The 12,338-nt window shown below is 38.0% G+C and overlaps 1 pseudogene; it reads left to right on the forward strand.

Moving 5' to 3' along the window:
- The first annotated feature begins 1 nt into the window (after nucleotide 1).
- Nucleotides 2-12,098, forward strand: LOC123941129 (annotated as a pseudogene).
- The last annotated feature ends 240 nt before the right edge of the window (nucleotides 12,099-12,338 follow it).

Raw genomic sequence — 12,338 nt, forward strand, 5'->3', positions numbered from 1 at the left:
TCGCGAGACTTGCGTCCCCGTGGCTGACTGGTCTTCGGAGGCCGGTTCCTCAAACTGCAGGATTAAGTTCTACACCCGTTGGAGAGCAAAGTGGTTTTGAATCCCAGGCAGTTGCTGAAGGTATTAAAAACAAAAATTTGCCATGGAGAAGCGCGAGGATTTAAAAATTTGATAAGGGGCCTCAGCCGCGTGACGGAAAAGGATGGAAGCCCGAGGACAGGAAAGAGCTACGTCTGCGCTTGTGCAGCAGGGAGCGAGTCTGGGCGTGGCGCCCTCCGGGTCAGAGCTGAGCTCGCTGGGTTCCTATTACAGCCAATTGCGAAAGCGTATTTGAGTGGCTTCCTGGGAAGGACGACTTGATGTGGGATTAAGCGGTGTGTGTTTGCAATCTTGGGATGGTAAAACCTAAAGATAGCAAGTTCTTTCTTCAACTCAGTAAGGTGCGCGTAGGCAGAACTCGGTTTACGAACCAAAAAGCTAAGAAATGTTTTTTTTTTCCTTGAATCATCGTGCATATAGCAGTCTAATAGGCTCTGGCCAGTGTACATTTCAGGGAACTGGCGGTCTCTAGGGAGATATACCCTAATGAATATAAATAGTTACATAGATAAATCAGTCGATAGATAGATATTCACATATTTAATTCTAATAATAACTTTAAGGGGTAGGTACTCCTTCCCATTTTACCTGAGGACTTTGATGTAAAAAGTTTAAGTCGCATAGCTAATAAATGGCAAAAGTGAGATTCGACCCTGCATATAGTGAATCCACTGTACTGTCTAGTTTCTGAATGGAGTGAGGCAGAGATCAGCCCAAGAAGAGAATCAGAAATTTCTCCCTCACTCCATACAGTGAGGGCCTTGAGGATTCTAGAGAAAGGTATTCTCTGCAGTCCGCTGCGTTCTCCACAGGGCCTGCTACAATCTAGAGACCTAAGGAACTTCTGCCTACATTTTTTATTTGCTACTTTATTAGGTGTTTAAAATATAACAGTAAACAATATATCAAACTTCTGCTTTCGTAGAGCATTGTTTGAAAAGCAGAGGAGGTACAGACTTTAATAAAAATTGGAAAAAACATGGGAAAAAAAACCAAAATGTCAGGTATGTAGAGCCAGACCTTGATGACCCCGTATGTTTCTTTGGAGTCTTGATTATGTTCAAGAGTAATTGGAAATTGACAGATTTTCCTAGTAGGGTTATGTATGTGGGTGTAATAATTAAATTTTGGGTATGAAAATTTCTCTTTGGTTGCAGTGTGAAAAATGGAGTAGAAGCCAGAAGATAGTCCGCAAAAACAAAACAAAACAAAACAAAAAAACACCAAAAAAATGTCGCTTGAAATAGTTTGGTAACAGTGGATACAAAGAGAATAATCTGGAATTGAGATATATTTGGGAAGTAGAATTGATAGACTTGAAAAGGAGTAGTGAAGGATAGTTCGGATTTTTGGGTTGAGCCCCAAACTGTTCACCATCTAGGTGGATGATGATGCCATTTATTGAGCATGAGAAGAGGGAGTAAAGTTTAACTAGATTAGGGACTGCTGGGAAGGGTGGGAAAGGGAGGAAAACATATTAAATTTAAGGTATCTCGTCAACATCCTTGTTTCAAGTAGGCAGTTGGATATGTAAATTTGGTATTTTAGAGAGATATCAAAACAGGATGCACATACAGCATCAACCCATAATATTTATATCCAAGGGATGAGAGAGAGTGCAGGCAGGGAGAGAGGGGCCCAGTATTGATTGATGGGGCATGCCAATGTTGTGAATTGGAGGAAAGAGGAAGAACAAGATAGTAATCCTTTCTCTCTTGGCACTTACATTCTAGTAGGAAAGACAGACCATAACATGTAGATGAGTGATTAAGTTCCTTTGGAGAGTAGTACGTGCTGTAGGGGAAAAACAGAGACAGAGTAGAGGGATAAACTGTAATTGGAGACATGCTACTTTAAACACTATCCTTTGTAGGCTTTTGTCTGTATCTTTTACTATTAGTAAAATGATCAGCATATAATAGACATAAAAATACATGTTCCGTGAATGAATGGGGGAATGGATTACCTTTAATATTTACAACTGCCTCTTTTTGTCAAGAATTGCTTCATAGGCCATCAAGATAAACTTAATGGTTTTATTTATTATAATTGAGATACCACAACTCATTTGGATAGTAAAGGGACAAAATTTTATTTTCTCTCCACCTAATTACTTTTAGTTGTACTGACATAAATCTGTTTTACCCTTTTCTTGTCAATAGCTCAGGCAAATTTCATAATTTCCTAGTCACTTTCAGTTAATAGTCCCAGTGGGCTCAAAATGTCAACTCTGAATTACATTCAGCCCTCGCTTTTTGATCTCTTCTCATATCAGCCTTCGTCTAAGAGATAAGAAGATATAATTTGCTTTCAGCTCTCCCAGGTTTGAGTAGAAGTGGGTGTGGTCTGCTCTGTGTTGCACATTTCTCAATTTTCTTTTGTTGGGATACCACAGAGGTTCCCAAACTTTCTCAGCTCATAGTGCTTTTATTGTCTCAATAGTTTTTTTAACAGCATCCCTTGGTGCCTCCTGGCTTCCTGTTCCACCCTGATTTTCAAGGGACGCCTATGCTTTATCAAAGCAACAGGGGGGATAAAAACAGCTTTGCAAAGATTCTTAAATTCAAAAATATTTCAAGCTGGTGATCATGTAGTATTTGGCAGATAATGAGTATTGCTGTTTCCCTCAAATTTTTAAAATATTCCATAGTAGGTGCATCTGGCTGGCTCAGTTTTGATCTTGGGATCATGAGTTCAACCCCCACATTGAGTGTGGAGATTACTAAATATATATATTCCATAGCACCTCTGTGAGGTAGCTGGGGCATCTGGGACACCTCAACACATAGTTGAGAACTATGGCTCTATACTACTTCCTGGTTTTGATTTTCTTCATTGCAAGGTAAGAGGAGGGAAAGTTAGAGTTTGGGAGTATCTTACTTCAGTGACCAAAAGTTGGTTCTTTATCTCACTCTGGTTATCTCTGGTTCTATCTGTCTGTTGATGGAAGCCTCTGCTAATGTGGTTTTTTAGAGGTTCATATTCATCAACTCCCCCTCCATTAGTCACTGGGTACCTTTTCAGTTAAGAGTAGCTTCCCTCTCCCCTTCAGCCTTCCTTTGGTTTAGGTTATATCTCCAGTTTACCTTACTTAGCCATGTGTCTATTTGGGCATTCCTTTCAATTTCCAAGCTCTTTAATTTTTCTCATGAAGCCAGGAGAACTCCTGGGGCCTATTGCTACTATTTCTGGAAGGGTTTGGAGAATTAACCTAAGAAAAGAATTTACTCTTTTTTTTTTCTGTTTTTTAGTTTGGTTTGGTTTTACTTAATATACAATTGATATAGACCATTATATTATTTTCAGGTATGCAACATAATGACATGTTTGTATACAGTGCAAAATGTTCACCACAATAAGTCTAGTTTATATCCATCATACATAGTTTCAATTTTTTTTTCTTATGATGAGAACTTTTGAGATCAACTCTCTTAGCAACTGTCAAGTATGTAATACAGTATTATTAACTCAAGTCACCATGCTGTACATGACATCCCCAGGATTTATTTATTACTAGAAGTTATATCTTGACACCCTTCACCAGTTTCTCCATCACTTATTCCTGTCTCTAGCAATCACCAATCTATTCCTTGTATCTGTGAGCTTGGCTTGTTTTGTTTTTGAGTCTCCATATGAGATCAGATGACATTTGTCTTTCTGTGTCTGACCTATTTCACTGAGCAAAATGCCCTTGAGATCCATCCATTTTGCCACAAACGGCAAGATTTCCTTTCTGGAAAAAAAAAAAAAAAATTTCAAAATATTTCATTATCTATCACATGTTCTTTATCCATCCATTCATTCAGTGATACTAGGTTGTTTAGCATGTATCTTGTCTATTGTAAGTAATGCTGCAATGGATATGGGGATACATGTATCTTTTTGAGTTAGTTTTCTTCAGCTAAGTACCCAGAAGTGGAATTGCTGGATCATATTGATGAGGGAGCAGGAGGCTGGCTGAAGACAAAGCAAAAGCTGGCACCTTGCTCCCCCTCTCCACCCGCTCCCCTCGGTAATATGTGTGACATTCCTCAGGCACTCCTAACTGCCCTAAAAGAAAAACAGTTAACTTGCAGAGATCACAATCCTGCAAGGCAGGAGTCTCCCTTGGTTTACAAATGTCCTTGAGATTTACAACAAAGAAGTTACCTTATCAATAGCCCAATTTCCAGAGGCACATAACTCAGTTCCTCAAGCCCTAACATCACTCTCCCCTCCATAAACAAAACTGAAGGAGGCTGAGGTGGAAGGATAAGTAAATAAAGTTAAATTTCTTCTAAACCTAAATCTCACTAACAAGGGCTTGTGATAGTAGGAATGTGACATTCCACCAGGAGACTCCCAATTGTCTTTATGTTAGTGCCTCATTAGAGGGAAAACGGCCTTGGCTTGATAGTAACCAGGACTTCAATATCCTGACAGTCTTCTAGCCCTTCTGATACCCCCTTTGTCCTCACCTACCCAACTCCTGTGTATATAACCAACCACTCCTCACATCCCCAGGGCAGCAGCTCTTTCTGCCCATGGGTCCTGTCCCCGTGCTTTAATAAACCACCATTTTGCACCAAAGATGTCTCAAGAATTCTTTCTTGGTCATTGGCTCCGGACCTCAGCCCACCAAACCTCACCTAGGTTCTAGAACTTCATCAATATGATAGCTGTATCTTTAATATTTTGAGGAGCCCCCATACTGTTTTCCATAGTGGCTGTATCAGTGTACATTTTTGCCAACAGTGCATAAGGGTTCCCTCTTCTCCAGGTCCTTGCCAACACCCTTCCTTCCTTCCTTCTTTCTTTTTTATGATAATACCCATTCTAAAATGCATTAGTTGATATTTCATTGTGGTTTTGATTTGCATTTCCCTGAAGATTACTAAAGTTGAGCATTTTTGTGTATCTGTTAGCCATTAGTATGTTGTCTTTGGAAAAATGTCTACTTAGATTTTCTGCTTATTATAATTGTATATTTTTTGATATTCAGTTCTCTGAATTCCTTTCCTAATTTTTTTTTTTTTGCTAAAAGCATTCTTCTCTTCCTTCACAGCCAAACTTCTAGAGAGATAACGTGGGAAGTAAAGAAACATTAAATTTCTTTACTATTCACAGCCAGCCCATTAACAAGTCCTTGGAACAGGTTAACAGTCCTCTAGGACTCACCTCAAGGTCTTGCTTCAAAAATTCCTTAGAGACTTTTGCTATTTCTAATCACCCCCCCCAATTTGAAAGTATATAATCAGCCACTCCTCCTGACCACAGTGCAGTTCTTTGTGCCCACAGGTCCTGTCTCTGTGCTTTAATAAAACCACCTTACTGCACTAAAAAGACATCTCAAGAATTATTTCTTGGGTGTTGGCTCCAAACCTCAACATCTTTCCTGCATCAAGAGACATAAGTTATCCTTATTTGTTTACCTTATACTCACTCCAAAATGCACTTCTATCTGACTCCTGATTCCTTCAGTCCATAAAGTAATTTTTTGCTACAGTCAACAGTTATCTCCAAATTTCTAAATCTAGTAGACTTTTTTAGTTCTCATTTTAACTTTTAGCAGCACTTGAGACAGTTGGCCACATTCTTTTTGAAACATCATTTTCCTTTGGTTTACAAGATATACCATTTCTCTTATTATTCTAGTCCACTTTCTATCTGGCCTGACTGTAATAAATTTTCATCTTCATTTTACCTTTACTTCTTTAGTTAATGAAACCTCTTACTTCAGAAGTAGATTCCCTCCCTTCTGGTGTGCTCTCCTGAATCATTCGTATTCAGCATATATGCTACTATTTCGATTTTTAAAAAAGCAAAGCAAATGATGTGGGAAACAAAAGCAAAGAAAATATAGAAATAAACTTCCTTACAACTTATATAATAAGCCAAGTACTTGGGACAAGCAGAGTGACCTTCCTCCAGAAAATCAATTGCCTCAGTGTTAATACTTTGCTAGAGACAAAAGGCAGCCTTAGCTTGAGAATAGCCCAACCTCCCGGGTCCTAAAAGTCTTCTTTAACATGTAAAAATTCCTTTGGAAACTTCCTTTATCTCTATGCCAATAATAAGGGAGCAAAAGGCAAAATGTGAGCATAGATAGCACAAGCTAACACCCAGCACCCCCCCCCTCCTCCAACATGTGTGACATTCCTCAGGCATTCCTGGCTGCCCTAGAACAAAGAAAATGAAAAAAGAAAAGGCTGATGAATGTCAGCTTCACAGTATGCAGGACATGGATCTTCATTAATTTGCAACTGTCTAAATGATACAAGAAAAAAACAGTGTCTAAAATCTATAGACTCAATTTCCTGGAGCCCTAACATCACCCTCCTCTCTACAGGATAAAAAGTCTTATATAATCAGTCACTCCTTACATTCCCACTGCCCCTCTTTCGGCCCACAGTCCTGTCCCCCTGCTATAATAAAAACACCTTTTTGTACCAAAGATATCTTAAGAATTCTTTCTTGGCCTTCGGCAATAAACCTCACCACCCCAAACCACATCACTCCCAAGGTATATGTTAGCAATCATCCTCCAAACATATGGCCCACTGGTATATATCTATACCATATATATGGTGTGTATATATAGATATATAGTATATGAGAAGGGTCTCATGACTAAGGTTTTACTAGACAGTAATAAATGCTCCCTCAAGGTCCTGGAAACCTTGCTTCCAATTCCTTAGGGACTTATGCTATTCCCTAACCCCCTCTCAATCTGAAAGTATATTATCAGTCGTTCCTCACAATTGCAGGGCAGCTTTTTCTGCTCATGGGTTCTGTCCCCATGTTTTAATAAAACCATGTTTTTTGAACCAAAGATATCTCAAAAATTCTTTCTTGACCATTTGCTCCCAAACCCCAACATTGCACATCAGCAAATATACAAATTAAAAAACAAAACAAAACAAAACAAAAAAAAACTTTTGCTTCCAATTCCTTAGGGACTTATGCTATCCCTAACCCCCTCTCAATCTGAAAGTATATTATCAGTCGTTCCTCACAATTGCAGGGCAGCTTTTTCTGCTCATGGGTTCTGTCCCCATGTTTTAATAAAACCATGTTTTTTGAACCAAAGATATCTCAAAAATTCTTTCTTGACCATTTGCTCCCAAACCCCAACATTGCACATCAGCAAAAATACAAATTAAAAAACAAAACAAAAAAAAACAAAAAAAACTTTCCCACTTCCCTCTCCTGCTGCTACTTCATCTCTTTCTGTTTATTGCAAAACTCCTAGAAATAATGGTTTATATTTGTTTTCTCCACTCTTTTTTCCTCCCATATTTTCTTTAGTTTTGTTAAAACAAAACAAAACAAACAAACAAAAAAAACAATTGCAGCCTTAAAATGGCATCATAGGACCAAGTCACCAAAACAAGTCTTAATACATAACCTAATTATAGTTTCAACCTCCCCCAGACATAGAACCTTAACTGGTCAGTGAGGAATTTTCTGTGAAGTATCAATGAGGTAATCTGTTAGACAGGCCCTTTCTAGCCCCAAACGAAGATGAAGATGAGGCAATCTACCTGATACTTGGGAATGATACCATTCCCAATAAGGGAAGGTGACCTTGCCTGAGACGATCTTTTCTTCTTTTCTCTCTCTCTCTCTCTCTCTCTTTTTTTTTTTTTTTTTTTTTTTTGCTAATAACTTCTTGTTATTATTCCTTCCTATGAAAATCTTTTATTTTGTATGGCTCCTTGGAGCTCCCCTCTACCTACTATATGGGATACTTCCTGAATCACTTAATAAAACCAATTAGATCTTCAAGTTTACACAATTCAATTTTAGTTCTTTAACAGAATTGGTGGTAGCAGTAGGATCCAAAGCAAATCTCCATTGATATTCAGGGATAATGAAAAACACAAGCATGGCTCCCTGTGAACCCTTCTGAATTCACTGTCTTTCTCGCTGTTTTCCAAGCCGTTGGTGAGTTTTTCTGTTTGGGCTCTGTGCTCTGCATTTGTGTTCATGATCTAATTGACTTCTTTGTCTAGGGTTAACAGATCACTCTAGACTAAGAGGAAGCACTAAAAAGATCATCAGTCAGCCCTCAGTTCAGGCCACAATTCCATATCAGAATCCCTTTCTTATTTCCAGTCTGTAGTCCCCATTTACTGGCGTTTGCTGGTTTAGTCCATGTTGGATTAGCCAGAGCTGGACTGGCTAAGAACCAGACCTGAGAACCAGAATGAGCTCAGGATTAGACTGGATCCAATTTAAGAACCAGAATAGGTCTGGGATTGGACTGGGTCTGATTTGAGCTGGCCTGCATTTAGTGTGAGGCCTTGGTATTTTAAATAAAAACTAGTTGCTAAATGGGGAATCTTGAAAGCCGGGAATAAAGCTACAAACATCAGTGGGCATGGACTGAGTATTTAAAGGCTTTGCCCCCTCAAGAAGACTCCCATGATAAGATATTTGTTATGGAATGGGTTAAACTGACACTAGGTCCCTTGCCAACTTCAAGAAAATTTCTGTGCAATGAAGTACACTATATAACACCTCACAAATAGCAAACCTATGACACATCCCTCGTAGGTATTAGTTTGCCTCTAAGAAACCTAGCTAAAAGGCCTAGCTAAAAGAAATAGGATTCTAAGAAACCTAGCTAAAAGGCCTAGCTAAAAGAAATAGGATTCAGATAGGATATCTAGAATTGAGTATGCTGCTTCCAGCACACCTACTAATTTTGTGTCTAAGAACTATAGTTACATAGACTACATAACATAGTCTTTTTAGTTGGAGATGTCTAGCAAGATGGAACAATTTTACTAAAAACATCCTGGAATTACAATGGCCATTATGGAGAATGTTACAATTAGATAAGATCATTTAAGAAGAACACTTGTAATTAACGGTTCCCAAATTAAATAGACCAGGATACTTATTTTAATTTACATGCAGAAGTCTCCAGAAATTTTCAAACTTCCAAAGTCATTTCAGCAGAAGAGTCACTGTAAAAGGCTAATAAAAAATTAAAGAGAGAAAAGGTGCTTAGAAGATTATATTCTGAAAAAACTATTAAACAGTTGCCTTTTAAATTAAGACCACTCAAGGCTACAGGTAGTCCTGTTGAGGTATTCTTCACACTTCAGTCAAAGACCAAACTAAGGGCTACAATTAAGAAGTTTTTAAATCCAATGATGATCCTCAGAAGTTTTTGTAAGTAGATTGCCTCCTGAGCCCATTCAAAAGAGGAAAATAAAATTTCACATTGTCCCTCTCTTTCCAAATCCAGACCAATGGATTATTGATTCTTTCTCTCCCAGGATAGCTATTTCCTTTTTATTTATCTACCTTTTGCATCCTAAGAATTTGGCTTGACGTTTTACCAGCCTAGGAAGTGCAGGTTATTGGTTCTTTCTTTAGCTATCTTTGGGAGTAACTATAGATCTTGTGAAGATAGAATCTTTTACACCCTCTTTGAGAACACGTCATAGGTTTATGAGGTTGTTTAAAACTGCCAGAAATATTTATTTTTTGTATAGGCCGAAACCTGACAAAATATTTGAAAGTACTTAATAAGTCTATGATCAGAAATTTGGCCAAAGTGGAAGCTGATATTCAGAGCCTGATAGGAAGTTTTTTAGGCATTCTCCCATAGGTTATATGTAACCAAAAGGAAAGAAGAAATTCTAATGTAGGTAGATGGGTACAACAGGCCTTTGATATCATTGGCAGCAAGTAACAAAATTGAAGAATTTGAAATAGTTGTCCTTGTTTAAGGAACCTAGTCTTTACAAGACCAAAGAGGTGATTACAGAAAGAATTCAGAGTCCACTGATCTTTTTTATCTATTCCCAAACCTCCCTTATTTATCTCAAAAGGTTTGTAAGTAAAACTTGTAAAAACTCTGGCCTCAAGGGAACAAACATCCTAGGATCATCTTGCTTTATTTTTTTTTCTTTCAAGTATAAATGGTGTACCCAGGGTCTTCTCCAGAACTTTTATCTAAACTGTATTTTATTTTATTTTTTATTTGTTTAAAGATTTTATTTATGTATTTGTCAGAGAGAGATCCCAAGCAGGGGGAGCAGCAAGCAGTGGGAGGCAGAGAAGCAGGCTCACCACTGAGCAAGGAGCCCAATGTGGGGCTTGATCCCAGGACCCTATGATCATGACCTGAGTCAAAGGCAGATGCTTAACTGACTGAGCTACCCAGGTGCCCCTAGACCATCTTTTTAAAAAGAAAATTTGTAGGAAATAATTCTTATCAAGAAAAAAACAAAAGCAGAAAGATTATTTAGAACTTGATTTGCTAAGGATTGAAAACAAATCTTGTGTCTTCACAAATATTACAAAAAGCTATAGCAATCTAGATAGGTAAGTTTAGCTTATTCCATTTACCAGAAAAACAAACCTAGATTAATTTTTATAACTAGTGAATTTTGTACCAATTTCATGACAATAATTTTAAAACAGAAGCTATAATATCTCTGTTGGATATGAACATACAGTTCATGTGTATCTATATCTATGTTGTAGATGTGTGGTATTTTTACCTCCAGACAGTATTTCCAAAATTAATTTGTAAAAGTTCTGTTTAATTGGCTTAAACAAACAAGCACTTTACATAAAATAGTATTCATGAAAATTCTCAGAAATATAATAGAAATTAACCCAAACGTTTTCAAGTTCTTATGATCTGGGATAATCTTTAGTAAATTAAAGTTAGTTAATGAGTTCATTCGTTTAATTAAAACAGGCACATATTTAGAGTTATCAACATTGAATATAATTCTGGTAAACAACCATTATCCTGGGGCGCTGGGTGGCTCAGTGGGTTAAACTTTTATAAAATTCAAAAATAGTCTACCAATAATGTCTGACTCATCATCTTCATAATCCTAGAGAAACTGTTTTGTTTTGTTTTTCAAGAGGCTTCACACCTCCCTCTGGACCCTTTGAACCCCTGCAGTTGGACGTCATTCAGCTGTTACTTAGTATGGGTTATCACTATATTCTTATTCTTGTGTTTTTCGGATGGATGCAAGCTTTCCCTTATTATAAGACTAATGTCCTCATAGTGGCAAAAAGCTGTTAGAAAATGTGTTTTCTACTTGGTATACCATCCATGTTCTCCTGTGATCAAGACATCTCTGCTTCACTGGGAAAATCTTATAAGCCTTAATGAAAACCTTGAAAACTTTTTGGCATTATCACTCTCCCTATCACTTCAATCATCAGACAAGTTTAAGAACACTAATGGGATCCTCAAACTGAGCATTTCTAAACTTGCCAAAACTATTGGACTAACCTGTTCTAAGGTATTAATGCCCTTGGTCTTACTGACGGCTAGAAGTTCCCCCTTTGGGAAGTATAACCTCACACTGTGTGAGATAATCATAAGCAGACCAGTGTCTGTTAGTGTACAACTTTCAGCTGATCCCTACTTGTCTCATACTAGTATGACTAACTACTGTAAGTCTCTCATATCTTGTGCTCAAGCCTGTCAGCAAGTTATAGAAGCCTTTCTAGATCCCAATTCCAAGGATCCTGTTGATCATAGTCTAAAGCCTGGTGACTAGGTATTCTGGAAACATCATCAGAGGAAGACAGTTCTTGAGCTCAGTCGGAAGGGACCTTAATGGTCCCTTAATAAAAATATATTAAAAATTGAACCATTTTCTCTCTGGGCTCAGACCTAGTTTGCGGTGACATGGCTAAACACACCAAGAAGGTCGGAATCGTGGGCAAATACAGGACCCGTTATGGTGCCTCCCTCAGGAAGATGGTGAAAAAGATTGAGATAAGCCAGCACGCCAAGTACACTTGCTCCTTCTTGGCAAAACCAAGATGAAAAGACGAGCTGTGGGGATCTGGCATTGTGGCTCCTGCATGAAAACCATCACTGGTGGCGCCTGGACCTACAACACCACTTCTGCTGTCACAGTAAAGTCTGCCATCAGAAGACTGAAGGAGTTGAAAAACCAGTAGAAGTGCTGCCATTTGAAACATTGCTAGCCTATAATAAATGGGTTAATTTATGTAACAAAATTATTTTGGCTTGTTAAATTTATTAATTAGATCTTTCAAAAAAAAAATTGAACCATTTTTCTCCATCTCCACTGATATCATCTTGTAAAAGCCACCATGAACTTTCTGAAATGGTGGTAGCCTCATGGCCATTCTACTTTTGCCCTTGCAAACTGGGCAGACATAAGAAGGCTCAATGATTTTCAGTATCTTCTGCATTTACCAAATCTCTTGTTTTGAGGTGGGACTATATAATTCATTCT

This window comes from Meles meles, chromosome 1 (assembly GCF_922984935.1).
Source record: "Meles meles chromosome 1, mMelMel3.1 paternal haplotype, whole genome shotgun sequence".
In the NCBI taxonomy this organism is placed as follows: domain Eukaryota; kingdom Metazoa; phylum Chordata; class Mammalia; order Carnivora; family Mustelidae; genus Meles; species Meles meles.